Source organism: Octopus bimaculoides, chromosome 28 (assembly GCF_046866305.1).
Source record: "Octopus bimaculoides isolate indiv1 chromosome 28, ASM4686630v1, whole genome shotgun sequence".
Lineage (NCBI taxonomy): Eukaryota > Metazoa > Mollusca > Cephalopoda > Octopoda > Octopodidae > Octopus > Octopus bimaculoides.
The window spans coordinates 9272012-9289448 of record NC_142955.1 but is presented as its reverse complement, the minus strand read 5'-3'; the positions used below and the strand labels follow the sequence as shown (position 1 = coordinate 9289448).

Genomic DNA, 17437 nt, shown 5'->3' with positions numbered 1-17437 from the left:
TTTGAAAATCACAAACAAAACATTTATGTATTTCTGTCAGTGAATTAATTTCGTCTAATTAATATTTAAACAACTTTTAGTTGTAATAATAATGATTAGAATTAAACACCTTATTACAGTCTAATTTAAGATGTATTAATAAGTTTCATTAATTACATGGAGTCTAAATACTAGCAATAATTATATTCACTGGAAATTATATTTGCTCTCAACATCACAAAGTAATAATCACGTGTGGTTTAGATTTATTTAATGATAATTAGTCAAAGAGATTCCCTTGCTCCAAAGTTATTCAATAACGAGACACTCTAAGCTGTAGAGGAAATTAACTTTAATTGGTATACATGCTATATTATGTCCCAACACACAGCAATCATATTCAAACTTCGTTAACATGGAACAATTAGCAACACATAGACTTCATGTTTCATTGACATTTGTCAGACACAAGACAGACTGAACATTTTGCTAGTTAGATGGAATATAAGTATTACTAATGATTATATGTACTGGAAATGATGGGACCGTCATGGTTGGCTTGGTTTCCATCATATTTACCTGGATTAAGAGATATCAATAAAGCTGGAGATGAAACCTGACAAATGCTGTAAATCTCTCAACATTCCAATATAATCCACACAATTATCATACACAACATTGATTAACTTGGAAAGCTTATCAAAAGATGGGCTTCCATATAATCACACTGATACACAGCATGTTGAGAGGATCGTTATTAATTGTTCCTGATTGAGATAATAAAGATTGGTTAATGAATAAGCCCAATTAACGAAAGGTAGGTTCATCTTAATTATATTCAATATAAGGGACAGTGTTTGGGTAGCAATGAGAAAGATGTGTTTGTATGAAAAAGGGGTTTGGCAGGGGAAGTGTGTTTTGTTTTGTGTTAGGTGAGGAGATATAACTTGGTCTAGTTTATTATGAAGTATTGGGGGTTTAATGAGGTGGATTAGGAAATATTGGTGGGGTGATTAATGACATTCTGGTGACTCATCATCATCAGAATGATCCTCCACCTCCTCTTTGGAAAAGAGCTGGATAAGGCTATGTTGTTGCTATTGGTGTTGTTATTGACAACAAAGTTTATGAAGAGAAAACCAGATAATTGCAAATATTTCAACTGTAAAATTAAATTGGAAATAATGTTTATGTTTCACTTGTGCCATTCTACTTGGTTTATTTTGGGGAAGAAAAACCTACAAAAACTCTCATAATAATTATATTAGACTTTAATCTAATTGTGTTTGTATTTATATAGACGTGCATACATATATATGAATGAATATGTATAATATATACACAAAGATGCACATATGTATATTTATACATCCATATGTATGTATGATCATCATCATTTTACCCCCACTTTCCATGCTGGAATAGGTTGGATGGTTCAAAGAATATCTTGCCTGAAGTTATATTTTCTGGTTTTCTTTCTACAGCTAGATGCTCTTCCTGATACCAACCACTGCCCAAAGTGCACTGGGTGCATCTTATGGTGCCATGACTGGAGACAATCTCTGGGCTTCACATATACCTTGGGATGAGGGTAAAGAATATATGGAAAGGAGTGGTTGAGTGTTGGGGAGAGACTCAGGTAGGTCCAGTAACATCTCTAGTTTCATTGGAAGAATGGTGAAGAGAAGAAATTTACTGCCAATCTTTGTCACAGCAATAAGATAGAGTAAAAAGAAGAGAGAGTGATTGAGAGATGAAAGATAGAGGTAGGGGTGATAGGGGCATGGCAGTAGGGACACAGGTGGCAGTGACATGGGGGATATGAAGGATGTTTGATATTGGAAGTGAATGATAAGTTATGTGTATGTTGGAGTGGTGAGTGATAGGGGTGTCGTAAATTAGAGGGTAGCGAAAGTGCTGACGGTGTCTCTCTTTTCCCCTCACCTACCACCCTACCTCTCCAACGCACCACGACCCCTCCACTTCACACATCTTCCCTATCAGACCCCTCCCCTTTTTCAAACGAGCCCACAACCTACGTGACCTTGGGCTATAGCTTCTTCCCCAACCCAGCTTATTCCCTTGCTCCTGCCCATGCTGCTACACTTGCCCTTACCTCTCCAACATCACCCTCCTCATTGGCACCCATCACCGACTACTTCACCTGCCCTTCTACCAATATTATCTACTGCCGCTCCTGCTCTCTCTACCCTTCTATATAAATCAGGCAAATGGGACGCCACTTGACTGACTGGTTCGCGGAACATCTCCGAAACATCTGACTCTGCAATGACATCCTGGTCTCATGCCATTTCCGCTCTACCGGTCACTCTTTGCAACACCTGTCCATGTTTGGATTGTTCTTGCACAGGGGCCATCTGGACTCCCGTTTGCGCTACATGGGCTTAACTCTCCTCCCCTTTTCATCTAACCTCCTCCCCTTGCCTCTCTTGCTCCGACTCCTACTTCTCTTTACTACTACTCTCTTTCTCTCTTTTCATTCCTTCCTTCATCGTCAACCGTCCCTCATAAGCCCACCCCACCTCTACATATTCCAACACCACCCCATCACTTACACCCACTCCCACATACCCCACCTCTACCCACACCCCATCCTTGCTTTCCCCACTCTCGCCTCCCCCACCTCCAAGCACCATACCACACCACACAACACATCATATCAACACACCACTACGCACACACCAGCACTGACCAATTCCCAGCCCCACATTTTCACACCTACACATACACACGCACACACGTCAAGATCACCAGCCCTCTTTCAGACGCACATACGAAGTCTCTTATACACATGCAGGCATACCTTCATTTTGGGATCACCACTACTTTAATATCTCCCCTTCTTCCTAGCTCTCCTGTGTGACCCTTCTGTCTGGCATTCGGCATGATAGATCGCTAGCCACTGCACATTCTTTTTTCTCTCTCTTTGTTTCTTTCTGTGTTCTTTCTGCGGAAGAGCATAGGCTCGAAACATCAAAGACTTTCTCTATTCCCGAGCGTTATACTAATACATCTGTTTGTTTTCTACACCACCTGTCTTCATCTTTTTTTTTTTGTGAAATGTGAGTATATGTTTAATGTATTTTTTATTAATATTTAGCAGAACTAACAGAGTGACTCAAGATCTGAGAGTTCCATGTGTTGACCCTCATCAATCTAGTTCTTTGGAGGTCTGGGAATATACCTCCAAAGAACCAGTTTGATAAATGCCAATAAATGAAACTTTCGGATCTTGGGTCACTTTGTTACTTCTGCTAAATATATATATATATATATATATATATATATATATATATACACACACATACACACACAGATATGTGTGTTAGTTATATGAATGTACCTTCACATAACCATGTATAAATGTTTGTGTATATATATATGTATGTTTATAGATATGAATTAATGAATGACAAAGGAATATGAGTTATGTAATCACTTCCATTAGCTTCCATCTGTTTCTGCTACAGGAAGCAGTGAACTTGAGCTGATTGTGTGTGTGTAGGTGTCTGTGCATTTGTTTATTTATGTTTGCAATCTATTTTAAGTTGCTCCAAGCAGTCACATCTGTCAACCAATCACCCCCACCTTGGAAGACATGGGAAATAAGAACTTTTGTTCTTGCAAAAATGGTTTTGGGTTAGCAATAGGAAGGTAGACTGTCTGTAAAACAATGTTACAATAATATATTCATCTAACCCATGCTAGCATACAAAATCAGATGTACAATCAAACATAAGTAAACCCATGTTTATACATTCATATACTCTCATGCATGCATAAACACACACACATGTGTGTGCATTTGGTGTTAGGAAGATTATCCAGCTGTAGAAATCTTGCCAAATCTTTCTTTGGAGCTCAGCAAAGTCCTCTGGCTCACTGCTTCCTCTTCAACTGTCCTACCCATGCCAGTTAGGGAAAATGGATGTCAAAACCTTTATAATACATCAGATGATGTATTTTCTTTTTTGTATTTTCCCTCTCATAATTTTGTTTTGTTCCTTGCCAGGTTCTTGTGAGTCCCACTCAGTCAAGTTTATGACTACACTCTATTAGTTTCACCAATCCTCACTTGGTTTCAAACAAGAGAATATTTCACCAAGTTCTTCAAATATGAACAGCACAATGGTTGGATATGTTTTCTGGTGGAACACTGTGCTGTTCATCCTAGTTAACCTTCCTTTGATGTTGCTGCACCTCTTATGTGTCCATAGCTTGCATTGGGTGCATCTTATAGAGTTACCACCTATGCCCTTTCTACAGATCGAGCAGGGCCATCTACCTGAAGGGGTTTGTGTGTTGTCTACCTTCCTACTGATTAGGACTTTGGTTTTAGCTAGGTTGACTCTAAGGCCCTTCGATTCTAGTCCTTGCTTCCACACCTGAAACTTCTCCACTAGTTCTCATAGTGACTCAGCAATTAATGCAAGGTCATCAGCATAGGGGAGCTCCCAGGCACATCCTGTCTTGAATTCCTCTGTTATCGCCTGGAGGACTATGATAAATAGGAGGGGGCTGAGGACTGAACCTTGGTGGACCCTACCTCTACCCGGAATTCTTCACTGTACTCGTTGCCAACCCTCACCTTACTGATAGCGTCTCTGTACATGGCTCGCACAGCTCTCACTAACCATTCTTCTATCCCTAGTTTCGTCATTGACCACCAGATAAAGGATCGGGGGACCCTGTCAAAGGCTTTCTCCATGTCAATGAAAGACAGGTACAGAGGTTTATCTTTGGCTAGGTATTTCTCCTGCAGCTGCCTTAACAGAAATATAGCATCAGTGGTGCTTTCTCTGGCACAAACCCAAACTACATCTCATCTAAGCTGACTCTCTCCCTAATTAGTTGAGCTATGTCCCTCTCCGTGACTTTCATTACCTGATCTAACAACTTGATACCTCTGTAATTATTTGTATCCAAAGCGTCACCTTTACCTTTGTAGCAGTTGACTATGGTGCTGCTACACCAGCCATTGGGTATGACTCCTTCGTGTATCACCTGGTTAACAATACGGGTGACTAGGCTATAACCGACACTGCCAAATATTTTGAGCATCTCTGCCGTGATTCTTGATGGGCCGGGGGCTTTCCCTGTCTTCATACTCTTAATTGCTTTATCTACCATGGTACTGTCAACTCGGATAGCTGGTCCCTCTGTTGGGTCGACATTCAGCAGACCCTCTTTCTCCTATTCATTCTCTTTATTGAGCAATCTTTTGTAGTGGCGTCTCCATACCTCTTTCTTTGCAGCCTCGTTTAGTGCAAGCATACCATCATCCATGCGAACACATTTCTCTCCCACGACATCACAATTCTCTCTCACACACTGTCTTGTAACACGAAATACCTCAAGTCTTTGGTCCTCACGGCACAGAACATTGGCAAATTTTTTCTTATCTGCTTCCCCTCTGGCTAAATAAACCTATCGCTTAGCTTCCCTTCTGGCAGTCTGATACAATTCCCTGCTACCACCATTCTTCCAGTCCTTCCAAGCCTGTTTCTTTTGTCTAATAGCCATGTCAACAACATTGTTCCACCACCACGTTATTTGGGGTCGAGAGGGGACTTTGCACCAGCCACAGATCTGATCAGTGGCCTTCAGCAGGTTGTCCCGTAGAAACGTCCAGTTGTCTTCTACATCATGTGAAGCTACTTCCCCTTCTAATTCGTCAAAGGCCTCAAGTAATAAGTCTCTAAATCTCTGTCCATTCGCAGGATCTTTGAGCTTCCAGGCCCTTCTCCTCCAAGCTGGTCATCTCCTGGGCAACCGCTTAGCCCTAATCCTGAAGTCACTAAATAATAATAATTATAATCATAATAATAATTTCTTTTATTTTTCAATTTTAGTAAAAATGATTCCAAGTTTTGGCACAAGGCCAGCAAGTTCAAGGAAGGGGCTAGTCTTACACCAACCCTAGTACTTAGCTAGTACTTAATTTATTGAACCCAAAATGATGCAGGGCTAAGTCAGCCTTGGTGGAATTTGAACTCAGAATGTAAAGACAGATAAAATGGTGGTCAACATTTTGCCTGCCATCCTGACAATTTTGCCAGCTCATCACAGTAATAATAATAATAATATTAATAATAATAATAATAATAATAATAATAATAATAATAATAATAATAATAATAATAATAATAATAATAATAATAATCCTTTCTTACTTTAGGAAAAAGGCCTGAAATTTTGTGTGAGGGGACTAGTAAATTACATCAACCCCAGTGCATAGCTGGTACTTATTCAATCAACCCCAAAAGGATGAAAGGCAAAGTCGACCTCAGTGGAATTTGAACTCAGAACATAGCGGAAGAATTTTCAAATTTTAGCAGAAGGCCAACAAGTTCAGGGAAACAGGTAAGTTGATTACATCGACCCCAGAACTCAAAAGGTATTTATTTTTATCAACCCCGAAAGGATGAAGGTTGATGTTGGCAAAATTTGAACTCAGAACGTAAAGACAAACAAAATACTGGCAAGCACTTTGCCCAGCGTGCTAACCATTCTACCAGCTCACCCTCTCCCACCAAAATAATAATAATGATAACAACCCTACTTTTCCTATTTTATGTCCTTCACATGTCCCCTTTTACTTTCATCTCTCTCTCTCCTTTTAAATATCAACTTCAACATTTTAGTTCCCTTCTTTTACGTTAACATATATATATTATGTGTGTGTGTTTATACATTCTGTACATGTATATATATATGTATATTATGTTTGTGTGTGTATATATATATATATATATTCCATTATTCTTGTACTTCTTTCAGTCATTTGACTGTGGCCATGCTGGAGCACTGCCTTTAGTCAAGCAAATCGACCCTAGGACTTATTCTTTGTAAGCCTAGTACTTATTCTATTGGTCTCTTTTGATGAACTTCTAAGTTACAGGGATGTAAACACATCAACATCGGTTGTCAAGTAATGGTGGGATGAAAATAGAGACACAATTACGTACCTATTTGATTTCTTAGCTTATATTTCTGTAAAACTGCTAAACAAATTTTGAATTTTCCATGAATCATAAAATCCAAAACATTTTGTCCTTAAATATAATTTACATTTTCTTAAGAATTTATCAAATATTTTTGAGATTGTTCAAGAAAATATGAACTTTCTCTTCTTGTAAAAGTATTTGAAATCCTGGACACATTTTTTATAGTTTATAAAACGGTAGGAGGAAATAAGCACAAATGTGAAGAGTGTGTGTATATATGTATGTATACAAGTGTGTATCTCTCTCTCTCGCTTTATATATATATTCTTTCCATCATTCAATAATGCTATAAATGTGTTAGTACTTACTGATTAATTAAAATATCAACTTCATTTCCTAACCTAGCTGATCCACAAATAGTTAAAATATGTACCGGACTTAAAAAGAAATACTGGTGCTCATATGATCAGTTAAATGCATGAAGGCAATGCTCCAGCATGGCCATGGTTCAATAAATAAAGGAGTAAAACACATCAGCCACACATTACATACATAACTTGAAATCTCTCCACCACCATGACCACCACCATCTAATCTGTTAACCTGTCTCTATAAATGTCACACCCCCTCTTCAATTATTATTCATGTCTTTCTTATCCACAAATCTACACTTAAAAAAAACCCATCACTATTCTATTTCTCAACCAAGTTGATAATTCCACAGAAATCTCCAAGAATATTTCGAAATTTACCAAGATATAACATAAATTATTCCTTCAAATACAATATTTAAATGTAATTTATAAAAATATATACAAAATATAATCTTCTTAAATTTAATAGGATGTTTAACTTTTATAATGTCAAAGTACAATTTATAAAGTTGAAATATGAAAATTATTTTTATAAACAGTATATTTGGTAGCAATCACACTCGAACGGTGCTCTTAGTGATTTACTGGTACAGGTGCCATCACGATTTTGCTTTCACTTACCCCAACAGGTCTTCACAAGCTGAGTTTAGTGTCCAATGAAGGAGACAACGTTGGCATGGGGGCCAGTTGTTGAATTTAGTTCGATTTCGATTTCACTTGACTCAACAGGTCTTTGCAAGAGGAGTTTAGTGTCCAATGAAGGAAAGGTACGCATAAGTGGGCTTGTTACACCCCTGGCAGAGGCCTTGGATTTTGGTCTCACTTGGTTTGCCGGGTCTACTCACGCACATCATATTTCCAAAGGTCTCGGTCACAAGTCATTGCCTCGGTGAGGCCTAATGTTTGGAGGTCGTGCTTCACCACCTCATCCCAGGTCGTCCTGGGCCTGCCTCTTCCACAGGTTCCCTCAACCACTAGGGTGTGGCACTTTTTCACACAGCTATCCTCATCCATTCTCGCCATGTGACCATACCAACGCAATCGTCTCTTTTGCACACCACAACTGATGCTTCTTAGGTTCAACTTTTCTCTCAAGGTACTTACACTCTGTTGAGTATGCACACTGACATTACACATCCATCGGAGAATACTGGCTTCATTCCTTGCGAGCTTACGCATGTCCTCAGCAGTCACGGCCCATGTGTCACTGCCATGCAGCATGGTTGTTCGTACACATGCGTCATACAGTCTGCATTTTACTCTGAGAGAGAGGCCCTTTATCACCAGCAGAGGTAAGAGCTCTCTGAACTTTTCCCAGGCTATTCTTATTCTAGCAGCTACACTTTCAGCACACCTTCCCCCACTACTAACTTGGTCACCCAGATAGCAGGTACATCTTATAGAGTTTCTTCCTATGCCTCTTCTACACATTGAGCAGGGCCATCTACCTGGAGGGGTTTGTGTTTTTTCTACCTTCCTACTGATTAGGACTTTGGTATTAGCTGGGTTGACTCTAAGGCCCTTCAATTCTAGTCCTTGCTTCCACACATGAAACTTCTCCACTAGTTCTGATAGTGACTCAGCAATTAGTGCAAAGTCATCAGCATAGAGGAGCTCCCAGGGCCATCCTGTCTTGAATTCCTCTGTTATTGCCTGGAGGACTATGATAAATAGGAGGGGGTGATTTCTGAACCTTGGTGGACCCCTACCTCTACCCGGAATTCTTCAGTATACTCATTACCAACTCTCACCTTACTGACAGCGTCTCCGTACATGGCTCGTACAGCTCTCACTAACCATTCTTCTATCCCTAGTTTCCTCATTGACCACCAGATAAGGGATCGAGTGACCCTGTCAAAGGCTTTCTCCATGTCAACAAAAGCCAGGTACAAAGGTTTATCTTTGGCTAGGTATTTCTTCTGCAGCTGTCTTACCAGAAATATCGCATGAGTGGTGCTTTTCCTGGCACGAACCCAAACTGCATCTCATCTAAACTGACTTTCTCCCTAATTAGTTGGGCTATGACCCTCTCCGTGACTTTCAGTACCAGATCTAACAGAAATGAAATCATCAGAACAATTATATTTATGTACAAAGTTTGATATGAAAATCAGAATCAGTTTTAAAATTTTCATTGATTGAAAGAAGAAAAAGATCAATTAGTAGAGTCGTTAGAATGTATGGACTTAATACCTTGTGGTATTTATACTGACTCTTTGTCTGCCGAGTTCAAATCATGCTGAGATTAATTTTGATTTTTATTATGCAAGGGTCAATAATTAAAATGTCAGTCTGAGGTGGTGGTCACATGGAATTATATATTTGACAAGATGCCTTGTAGTATTTAACCCTTTTGTTTCTGTATTTATTTTGAGATGTTCTGTGTTTCTTTCAATTACTTTAGATATAACAAAGAATTTAGTAAAATAACTTTGTTATCATTAAGCTAGAGTTAGGAACATAAATTGTCACTAAGGTTTGGTGGAAGATTTTAATTCAAAACTTGTTAAAACAAGACATTTGTACTACAGAGCCAGTTTCAGCTGGGTTGGTTACGAAAGGGTAAAATGTGGTTCTTTGTGATCTGAGTTCAAATTCTTTTGTTGCCTCCCTAGGTTACAGACTTAATCTATCACCTTTTTCAACACCATCACCTGGCCCTTTTAGCAGAGGATTTCTCTGTTGTATGTATTCATGTTAGGTCTCTTGTTTTGAGAAAGTCTCTCTTCCATTCACCACTCTTGAAGACCCTGGAAATATAAAGGGCCATCGGCAAGGCCCTTCTCCCTTGACTAAACTTTGGAAACATTAAATTTACAAAAAACAAACAATTTAACAACCATAAAATTGATTTACAAATTTTAAATTTCACTTGAGAATTAGAAATCAATTGGAAATTACTTAAAATGCTGTATCCTTAGATGAACATATCCATTCCCTTAATTTCCAACAAATAGTTGTGATATTGTTATAAGCAAACTATACTTTATATCATATTCTGGAAATGAAATGTTTGAACAGTTTCTAGTCTGTAAAATACTGCCTGAAAATAAACAATTTTCAATATAACAGCAAAACTAAGGTTTGAAATAGTTGTAATGAATATTTCACACTGTAAATGTGTTAGTAAGTTGTTAATGAAGATAATTATCACAAAAGTACTTACTAGAGTCAATAACTGTGTTTGAATTTCAGCCTCAAGTGTTTTGTCTCTGTGAGTTCAGTTGAAAGAACGGGCAAAAAATGTGATAATCTCTGCCGATGAGGCTTATTTATAGATAGCTGGAAGAAGTGGGCGTTAACGTCTCGTGTGTGTGTAGTGTGAAATTTGCAGACAATTTGTTATGCATTTGATCACGTAGACCAATGATAAAGCCTAGACACGTCCTGCATGTGTGTCTGTATATTATGTCTATATATATATACATATATATATATATATATATACTCGTATATATGGATGTGTGTGCTAGGTTCCCACTTCAGGGAAAAAGAGAAAAATACTCGCAAACACACACACACGTATATAAATGTACATACATGTATTTATGTGTGCATAGATAGATGCATATTTACATATAGATATAAATATAATACATACAAATGTATATAATATATTTAGTGTTTGTGTATTGTATTTGCCTCCAGTCCAGTGATTAATTAACAGTATTACTAATTACAACATACAGAGCAAATAAACTGAGAAACTATATATATATATATGTATATATATACGATGGGCTTCTTTCAGTTTTCATCTACCAAATCCACACACAAGGCTTTGGTCAGCCCGAAGACACTTACCCAAGGTGCCAAGCAGTGGGACTGAACCCACAACCATGCAGTTGGGAAGCAAGCTTCATACTACAAAGGCACTCCTGCCTCTGTATATACATACATACAAAACTATATATGCAGACGTGTGTGTGTGTGTGTGTGTGCATACTTACACATACATAGACAGTCACACATGCATGTACAGAAGAGCATTGTGGTTTGCTAAAAGCCTTGTCATTGGAGACTGACAGCTTCTTACAATGTAGAAAGGGAAAAGTCATCTTTTTTTATATTTCGGGAAATATATAAATGTTACTTAACTGACCCTTTCCACATGGGAAGGGGCTCTCCATCTTCATCATTTTCTTATTTTCATATGTGTGTGAGTGTGTTCAGCTACAGTCATACATCATCATCATCACTGCACATATTCGTTTTGTCTGCTTGTATGGATTGCAAGGTCAGTGGTTCTCGCCCAGATGGGTCTCAGGATGTCATTTAGCCTTTAATATTTATTTTGGGTTTCGTTTCTATGGTGTGTTGTCCTTCTTAACATCAACCGTCTCAGAGAGTGTCCTCGGTGCCTTCTTGTTCTGGAACCAGCCCAGGAGGGGATTAGGAACGGGAGAGAGAGAGAGAGAGAGATAGAAGGCATCTCAATAAATGATGAGAGTGACTGATTGATGTCAATATCAAATAGACATTGGTGGGGGGTGTATGGGGTACATGTACATCTGATGAGCTCCCTTCTATGTGGACCCCAAATAGTACCAGAAGACTAATGTGCGTGAGAGGGTGTAGGGTGGGGGTTGATATAGGTCTCTTGGCTCTCTTGTTGCAATGGAATCGATGTAGAGGGAGCCACCGGTAAGACCCACTGCTATTGTTAGTCACATGAATACGAGAGGAGGGGAAAGAGGAGAGAGTGATTGGAAGGGGAGTGATAGGTGGTAGGTAGTTGTCCACTGAATGCAAACATACATATGTATATATATATATTTATATATATATATATATATATATATATATATATGTATACACACACATATATATATTTATATCTTTTATCTTTAACTTGTATTAGTCATTAGACTGCGCCCTTGCTGGGGCACCACCTTGAAGCAATTTAGATGAATAAATTGACCTCATTTTTTTAAAGCCTGATATTCATTTTATTAATCTTTTTTGATGAACCACCGGGCTACAGGAATGTAAACACACTAACACCAGTTGTCAAGCGATTGTAGGGAAGAAACACACACAGAGATCTACACACACACACACATATATATATATATATATATATACATACAATGGGCTTCTTTCAGTTTCCATATACCAAATCCTCTCACAAGACTTCAGTGGGCATGAGGCTGTAGTTAAAGACACTTGCCCAAGATGGTACACTGTGGGACTGAACCCAGAACCATGTGGTTGGGAAGCAAATTTCTTACCACCAACACCTAAATACACACACACACTCATATATATATATATATATATATATATATATATATATATATATATATATATATATAGCTGTATCATCCTCTGGCGTTGTTTTGGCCAACATTGGTGGCATGGGTAGTGAAGGTTGGTATGCATGGGCAACTGCTGGCCTTCCATAAACAACCTTGACTGGACTTTGGCCTCAGAGGGAAACTTTCTAGTGAAATCCCTTGGTCATTCATGACCGAATGCTTATATATATATATGTGTATATATATATATGTGAGTGTGTATATATATATATATGTGTGTATATGTATGTATGTATATAGTTCCCAATGAACCTACCACTAGGCAAGAAACACAGATGAGGGCAATGGCACTGAATTCCCTCTTCCACCAAATATCACAGCTTAGTGAAGGAGTAGCAAGTAGATGGTGGTGGCCAAGCATGGCTGCAGTCCTTGCACTGAAACTTAGAAAAACAAAATGTACGTAGATGCAGGTGTAGCTTGCTTTCCAACCACATGGTCCCAGGTTCAGTTGCACCTTCAGCAAGTGTCTTCTACTTTCACCTTGAGCCGACCAAAGCCTTGGGAGTGGATTTGGTAGACAGAAACTGAAAGAATCCCGTCGTATATTGATATATATGTGTGTGTGTGTGTGTGTATACGTTTGTGTGTCTGTTTGTAACCCCACCATCACTTGACAACAAATGTTGGTTTGTGTACGTCCCCGTAACTTAGTGGTTTGGCAAAAGACACCGATAGAATAAGTACTAGGCTTGAAAAGAATAAATCTTGGGGTTGATTTCTTTGACTAAAGGCAGTGCTCCATCATGGCCGCAGTCAAATAACCGAAACAAATTTAAAAAATGTTTGTGTGTGTGTGTGTGCATGCACTTCTGAACTGCTTAGTTACGGTGCAGTACATAACAGAAAAAAGACTTAGACAAAAATATACCCAGTTGTGAGGAAGACAGGGAAAAGAAAAGCTTGGAAGGAAGGGAGGAGGAGGAGGAGGAGGAGGAGGAGGGTGGCAGAAAGCAAACAGGGAATGAAAGAAGAAGACTAATGCAAGCCACAACACAGGAATTTATGAGAGGGCAGCCATGGGAAATGCTTTATGCTGATGACCTCAACCGGATTTAGGAGTGTAGAGAACTGGGATTAGGTAAATAATCCCAGGAACTCATTTATAACTATAATGGGTTGTCAAGAGAACTAAGCACACATACACTTATGTTTTTCTGAGTTTCTATGTGTATTAATAAATATATCTTTGTTGATATATACACTATACACACATATATGTGTGTGTGTATATATATGTGTATATCCTGTATAGCTTTCAGACATTTGACTGTGGCCATGCTGGTGCACTACTTTTAGTTAAACAAATCGACCCCAGGATTTATTTTTTTCAAGCCTAGTACTTATTCTATTGGTGTCTTTTGCCAAACCACTATGTTATGGGGACATAAACACACCAACATCGGTTGTCAAGCAATGCCAGGGACACACACACAGACACACACACATATATACGATAGGCTTCTTTCAGTTTCCATCTACATAATCCACTCACAAGGCTTTGGTAATCCTGAGGCTATAGTAGACGACACGTGCCCAAGATGCCACGCAGTGAGACTGAACCCGGAACCATATGGTTGGTAAGCAAGCTACTTACAACACAGCTGCTCCTGCACCTACACACACACACACACACACACACACACACACACACATATATATATGTATGTATATATATATATATATATATATATATATATATATATATATATATATATATACATACATATATATTATATATACATATATATATACTATAAATAGATACATATACATTACATATACATATATATATAATATATACATATATATATTATATATATATATGTACAGATATATATATACATGTATATGTATAGATATGTACATATAAATATATACATATATTAATATATATATATATATATATATATATATATATATATATATATACATGTATATATATAGATATGTTATATATATGTGTATATATAATATACATATATATATATAAATATGTATATACTCTTTACTCTTTTATTCTTTTACTTGTTTCAGTCATTTGACTGCGGCCATGTTGGAGCACCGCCTTTAGTCGAGCAAATCGACCCCAGGACTTATTCTTTGGATGCCTAGTACTTATTGTATCTGTCTCTTTTGCCGAACTGCTAAGTTACGGGGACCTAAACACACCAGCATCATTTGTGAAGCGATATTTGGGAGGGACAAACACAGACACAAAAACATATACACACACATACATATACATATATGCATATATAAAATAAATATGTATGTAAATGATGTGAAATATGGGAAATGGGAAGGAACTTGACAAAATCATTGTTCTTTTACATATGTATGGATGTATGTCCAAATATGGATCTGCATGGACACACATGTCTATATAGATATCATCATCATCATTGTTTAACATCTACTTTCATGCTAGCATGGATTGGATTGTGGAAGGTTTCACCAGTCTCCAGTCTGATTTGGAAAGGTTTCTACAACTGGATGCTCTTCCTAACACCAACCATTTCAAGAGCGTAGTGGGTGCTTTTTATGTGCGAATCAGGTGGCACTGGCATCAGCCACAACTACGATCCCATCTGGCTTGCAGAGTCTTCTCAAGAACGGCATATCCCCAAAGGTCTGTGATGGGAACAGTTTTAATACCAAAAGTCAATCTTTATATCCAACTTAACATGGATGTCTTGTTAGATCACCGAATACTGCGTTATGAACCTCGACAGAACCTCTCATATATGCGCTTGGTGCATGAAAACATACACGTAAATGGTAGCAGACAAGAACCATCTGCCATAGGCACCAGAACACCTATATCCTCTCATTTCATTCGACTAGAAATCATCAGCAGGAGGAGTTTGGTCACCACAGACCATCACTAAAAATTTAATGTTAATAAACCTGATGGCTATTTGCAACATCAGTGTCTGAAACGATGTTGATGTTCTATATATCGTAGCAGCGAGATTTGACTGTTGGCATACAGTGACCGGATGCCTCCCACTGATGAGTTCCTGTAGGAGGAAATCTCTAGTCTTTCCCTTCCCGAGCATCTAGTAACACTATCCGTATCACGTCCTCATGTTGTTGTTTTTTGTTATTGTTTTTGTCTTTTTTTTTGACGGGCAACAAACAAAGATACAAGCACAAATATATATATATATATATATATATATATATATATATATATATATATATATAGTAGAAATATGTTAAAAAAACTAAATAGAGACTACACATGGAAATGTAAGGGGAAAGTAAACAGAAAAATAAGAGAAAATGCACATTGGAAATCAAAAAGAAGGTAAGGCTTTTTATGAAAAGTAACGATAGATATATACAATTAGATGAACTGAGGTAGGAATAAAGGTAAAAAAAAGTCATTATTGTGAGTTGTTAAAGAGATTTACAAGCATACTGGTTTCGTAGTATTACTAGTCATTGCTTTAGCACACTGACTGACCAGGCTGTCAGGTGTCACTTTGATTCCACTGGCCACAGAATTTCATCTATTCCATTCTTGATCTCACCCTCCAACTCCATTGTGGTCTCATTGTTCTCTTTATTTCCTCAATCCAGCTGATTGGAGGCCTTACGAGTGGTCATTTCTGCTCACCAGGTTACAACCACCCGACATCTGCATGAACCAACGTTTATTGCTCCAACATGCGACATTTCTGGCCCCTCTGAGTTTGTTCAAACGTTATGCGCCGATGACCTCCTCCAATCCAATCCTTTCCCTGACCTGCAGATGTAATCTCTCTAAGAGATTCTCCAAACAGGAGGTTCGTGAATGGCTACCCAATGATTTGCACACCACTGTTCTAGTCAGTGTCTCTGACAACAATTTCAAGATATACTATGAATTGAAATTACCTTGGTAGATAAAGCAATTAAGGGTATCAAGACAGAGAAAGCCCCCTGCTCATCAGGAATCACTGCAGAGATGCTTAAAATACCTGGCAGTGTTGACTATAGTCTAGTCACCCGTATTGTTAACCAGGTGATACATAAAGGAGTTATATCTAATGACTGGTGTAGCAGCACCATAGTCAACTACTGCAAAGGTAAAGGTGATGCTTTAGATACAAATAATTACAGAGGTATCAAGTTGTTGGATCAGGTAATAAAGGTCACGTAGAGGGCTGTAGCCCAACTAATTAGGGAGAGAGTTCGTTTAGATGAGATACAGTTTGGGTTTATGCCAGGGAAAAGCACTACTAATGCTATATTTCTGGTAAGATAGCTGCAGGAGAAATATCTAGTCAAAGATAAACCTCTGTACCTAGCTTTCATTGACATGGTGAAAGCCTCTGACAGGGTACCCCGGTCCCTTATCTGGTGGTCAATGTGGAAACTAGGGATAGATGAGTGGTTAGTGAGAGCTGTACAAGCCATGTACAGGGATACTGTCAGTAAAGTGAGGGTTGGCAACGAGTACAGTGAAGAATTCCAGGTAGGGGTAGAGGTCTACCAAAGATCAGTCCTCATCCCCCGCTTATTCATCACAGTCCTCCCAGCAATAACAGAAGAATTCAAGACAGGATGCCCCTGGGAGCTTCTCATTGATGATGGCTTTGCTCTAAGAGCTGAGTGACTATCAGAACTAGAGGAGTTTTAGATGTGTAAGTAAGGTCTCGAATCAAAGGGCCTTAGAGTTAATCTAGCAAAAACCAAAGTCTTAGTAAGTAGGAAGGCAGACAAATCAGAAATTCCTTCAGGTAGATGGGCCTGCTCGATCTGTAGAAAACATGCAGGTAGAAACTCCATAAGATGTACCCAGTGTAAG

The 17437-nt window shown here is 38.4% G+C and overlaps 3 protein-coding genes across 4 annotated transcripts in view; all 3 read right to left on the bottom strand.

Moving 5' to 3' along the window:
- LOC149130513 (uncharacterized) overlaps nucleotides 1-17437 on the bottom strand; it is a 193239-nt gene that overhangs the window by 109715 nt on the left and 66087 nt on the right. The gene's annotated exons all lie outside the window — the stretch shown is intronic.
- The window catches only part of LOC149130515 (uncharacterized), a 125438-nt gene that overhangs the window by 59621 nt on the left and 48380 nt on the right, over nucleotides 1-17437 (bottom strand).
- Nucleotides 1-17437, bottom strand: part of LOC149130516 (uncharacterized) — a 55238-nt gene that overhangs the window by 5512 nt on the left and 32289 nt on the right. Inside the window, exon 1 of one of the 2 annotated variants that reach the window (XM_089343782.1) lies at nucleotides 10488-10654. The exons of the other annotated variant lie outside the window; for it this stretch is intronic. The gene's annotated coding sequence lies outside the window, so the exon portion shown is untranslated. Of the gene's footprint in view, nucleotides 1-10487; nucleotides 10655-17437 lie in introns of those variants that run through there. 2 annotated transcript variants of the gene reach the window in all.